Below are 4524 nucleotides of genomic sequence, written 5' to 3'. Positions count from 1 at the left end.
GGGTTTTTTGCAGGGGCTTTTTCTTAATATGTATGCAAAAGCTTTTTTCATTGTTCCATCTGTTTTATTCAGGAATACGAAATATGTATGAGCGATTCATTTATCATCTCATTAATTTATCATCATTGATTACTACTTTTGTGTTTTTGTTATTTTCCATTTAATTTTATGTTTTTCCCCATTCTACCCACTATATCTTTGTTCTTTCAATCACTTTTATTATATTTTAAACTGCCTTATTATAAGGTACTATTTTCAGTATGTTTTATTTGTTCCTTATATTTCTTTTCTGAGGACCAACAGCTTGCTTTGAACTTTCTTCTATTATATGGAGTCTTTTATTTGGACCCTTATATTTCTCTTTTAATTTCTTTGAGAATAGAATAAGCTATTTAATTAAATTCTTCCTGTGCATTTTTAAGAATTCTTATAAGTATACTACCATTTGTTTCTGTCTGCTTCCTTCATTTAGTCCCATAGTTTATCTGTTGGTTCTAAGTTTTACTCAAGTTTGAATGAAGTTAGCTACCTGCCGAAAATAAGATACGGGACTGGGGAGAATGAGCTATAAGATAGGGAGGTCCAGAGACTGGACTGAAATTTTTTGTCTCAAACATTCTCACACCAAATCAGTCTTCCCCTTTGTCCTGAATGCATGACTCATTTTTGTGTGCAAGTAGTAATTGTGACTCACAGAGAATCCTTTTATGTCAGATATTCCCTGTGCTGCTGCTTCCTCTCCCTGCTTGGCTTCTGGCACTCTCTCAAAGAGTGTGCGGCTGAGTCAAGACTAATCGTGAGTGCCAGTTTGGTTTCTACTTCAGTGCCACTTCCCCGGTTATCTGATGCTATTAAACTTATATTCCATGGGGAGGTTCTGTGGTTTTCTGCAGCCACTATACCCCCCTGGATGTTGTCATCTTTAATCAAAGAGCCACTGGATATGACTTTCTGGATTGTAATGTTTACTGTTGGAAAAATCGATATCCATCCATGTTCAAAAAGGCGTGTGTTGGCTCTCAGCATTCTTCCCTCTTTTGGCCCAGATTTGACATTGTTTGGTAGGCATACAGTTAGTTTGTAGTTTGAGATCTTAGCCATTTCTTTGTTTCATTTTAGCTAGAAGATCTTTTAAATTTCTAGTCATTGTTTTTGATGGATTTGAGAAAGGAGGAGCAAAGTTGCTGCAACTCTGCCATCTGAAGCCTGAAGTTGGTATGCATTAATTTAAAAGGGCTGTGACGATGCACTTTGGTACTTATGCAAAAAGATGGCATACTATTGTGATTCCTCAAAGAGCTTATTACAAATCCAGAAAAGGAAACTCTTCCTATGATGCCAGGACCTGTAAGGTATATGTAGAAAAGTGAAGAGAAAGACCCGCTTGGATGTACAGGGAAAAAAAATTTATCCTGACATCATTAAAAGTAAGAGAATTTCAGATGGATTATTTCTAACATGATACCTGTGAACATTTAAGTCATATACCCTTTTGTCTACTTGATTTTAAGTGCTTGTCCTAACAATATTTCTTATTATAAGGAGAAAAAGTTTCCACCTGAAGGATTTTATCCTTTACAACCCATTCTCTCCCCCAACCTGACCCTGCAGTGAAGTCAAAATGACAGATTTGTGACATCATAATAATTTTTTTCTTCCCCAGGAACAAACTGTGAAGCCATTAACACAGGATGGTGACTTCACTGTAGGATCAAACAGAGCAGCTGGCTAGAGAGGAAAGAGGGAGCATTCTTACTCAAACACACATATATCTTCAATAATAACCAGCGAAATTCAGAAAATTACTGTCAAAGTAAATTGCATTTTGTATAAATGCCATCTCCTTTCAAGTTTGCCCCAGCATGATCATCCTTCTTTATTTAGTGGTGTTGCCCTTTTCTCCTTAGAGACCTTTAACAAAATCTCCTTTTATATTTCATGTATCATTAAAATGACTTAAATGAGTAGGAATGGGGCATGCCTGACATTTATTTTTAATTATTTACATAAATAAAGAGATGTTCTTATTTTACATCTACTGCAGTTCTGAAAATATTTTTTGCCAAGTGGATTTAATGCTCATGTTAGGATAAAGCACTGAACAGGTAATATCTATTCGGTAGTTAGTTCACCAGGCCAACAGTGTATGTTTTGATCTAAATGAAATCCCATGAGTCAATAATGACACTTTAGTAATTATTATTCATATCTCTATTCAGATCTATTCTCTGCATTTGAGAGACAAGGTTAATACATATGACAAATTAAACAATCATTCAAGGAAATATGAATAATGCTAAATGAGCAATACAGACCACATGCCAGGAGCTCAGAGGAGAATGTCATGACTGTGAAAGCTATGGGAACTGAGACTCGGCTCTGTAGTTGGACTGTTCAAGGCTCAGATCTGAGCTCTCTGTAATTTAACTGCAATGCGACTTTACTTCTCCAAGTTGTGATGTCCTCAGTTGTTGAGGAGGAGGAATTAGACCTACTTCATAGGGTGATTGTGAAATGTAAAGGGCTATCTATGCAAAACACATAGTAAAGTGAAAACCTTCGATAAATGTAAACAAATACGAGTTGCCATTTTCAGATGGAACTGATAAAAGGAGGCATACTTAAGAATTTTAAGTAAAAACAGGATTTTGAAGACAGAAATCTAGGAAGAGGAAATCATTTTGACAGTTCTTGAAAGGGAATTATTGAAGAGATGTACATTGTGTATTTGGAGAGTAACTAGAACTTAGGATTCGTAGGAGTATGGAAAGATAGGTTTAAAGAAATAAACTGGGGTCAGTTGTAGAAAACATTAAATTCAGATTGCATTTAGAGTTAATTCTACATTATTCATTCAACAGTTGCATTGAAAATCTACTATTTACTAGTTACCTAATAACAAGGATATAATACTAAGATGGATAAATTCTCTACTTTGTGGAACTTATACTGAGCAAAGGAAAGATACTGCAGAAAGATACTGAATGAGGACATAATGTGATATAGTTTATATTTTAGAAATATTAATTAGATGGTCATAATCAAAAGAAATGAAAGAATGTAGGAATTACAGTTTTCTTATGGAATGCTATTTCAATGACTCAAAAATGGTAGGAGAGATTCCGTGCTAGACTGGAAGCAGTGCAGCCAGAGAAAAAGATTTGACAAAGATTGCAAAGGAAAAAATAAAAATCAGAGATTAAATGAATATGAAAACGCTGAAGTTCAGAGATGAGCCTGTTATTTTAAATTCAGTCAAGCATTCGAGTGAAAATTCAGTAGACAAATTTCATGGGAGGTTTGTGACTTTCTTTCTTTCTCTCTTTCTTTCCTTCTTTCTTTCTTTCTTTCTTTCTTTCTTTCTCTTTCAGGCTGTTTTCTTAACAATGATGGTTGGAGATGTGAATTGATAAAATACTGAAAGTAGTTAAGACATAGATAAAAATGTGGAGAAAATTACCACATCCTTAGCTCCTCTAGAGAAGGAAGAAAATAAACCCCAAGAGGAAACAGGAAAGAAGTAAGAATACATACTTGAAAACACACTATTGTCACAGATATCAGGGAGAAGTGATAGAGGAAGTGGTCAACTGTGTTAAATGTACCAAAACATCAAGAAAAAGTAAGGACAAAGAAAGAACTGCTGAGATTGACAAATGAAGACATTGTCAGAAACCATTTCCGTGAGCAATCGCACTGGCATAGTGAAAGAAATCATTAGGTTGCAGGGAATGGAGGCAATAAACAGACCCCACTCATTCAGTAAGTTTGGCATTAAAAGATAAAAAGAAGTGTCTCAAGTGTCAAGCAGATGTGTTAGTCACTCCTCTTTCCCTTTCCAGATGTTAACCGCAATCCCAAACCACCATTTCAGAAGTGCCTGCTTTTGATTGCTGGGGAAATGGAGTAAACAAGTATAAATGGCTTAATGCAGATTCACCAACGTTGCAGAAGAATGCATGTCGGTGATGTCCAGAGATGGCATTATCTTTGTAGTTGAAGCATGTGGCTGATTTTTCAACTACACAAAATTCTCAAGCCCTTAGGAGACAGGAACTGTGTTTAAGAGACAGTCAAAAGGAGAAGCTCTGCTTGCTATGTGCTGAAGTGCTCCCATCTGTATTGAATTCTAACAGAATGTCTCCTCCGTCATATACAGATTTATGGATGGGTTCCTTTATTACCACACATCTTTCCTTCTTGAAGATGACAGAAACCTACAGCTGTCAATCGCTAATAAGCGTAGTTTTCTTGCATTACAATCCACTCTACAGTGTGTTTTCCTTGTAAAATCCCAAGGGGGAAAAAAAAAAGATATATCTGCAGCTAACTGCAGTCAAGCTGTCAAATATCTAAACTCATTCATCTCTCTATCTCGTGTCTATCTATCTCTATCTATCTATATCTCGAATTAGCACGTACAGTTCTGGAGCATTTATGTCTGCTAAGGTGAAACCAAGAACACATGACATTCTATCATCTCTTTCAACACATATTATGACAAAAGTTACATACCAAAATACG

At 35.7% G+C, this 4524-nt stretch overlaps 1 long non-coding RNA gene across 2 annotated transcripts; it reads left to right on the top strand.

Annotated features, from left to right (window-relative positions):
* Positions 1 to 720: 720 nt before the first annotated feature.
* Positions 721 to 4286, top strand: LOC125098545 (uncharacterized). Of its 2 annotated transcripts, XR_007126861.1 has the most exons (4): positions 721 to 796; positions 1120 to 1215; positions 3372 to 3762; positions 3843 to 4286. It is a non-coding gene; the product is annotated as an uncharacterized LOC125098545 (long non-coding RNA). The 2 variants fall into 2 exon arrangements; XR_007126860.1 differs by having other exon boundaries at positions 743 to 1215.
* The last annotated feature ends 238 nt before the right edge of the window (positions 4287 to 4524 follow it).

Source organism: Lutra lutra, chromosome 4 (assembly GCF_902655055.1).
Source record: "Lutra lutra chromosome 4, mLutLut1.2, whole genome shotgun sequence".
Taxonomy (NCBI): domain Eukaryota; kingdom Metazoa; phylum Chordata; class Mammalia; order Carnivora; family Mustelidae; genus Lutra; species Lutra lutra.
Note: the sequence above shows the minus strand (reverse complement) of the source record. Positions and strands in the feature narration are given on the sequence as shown.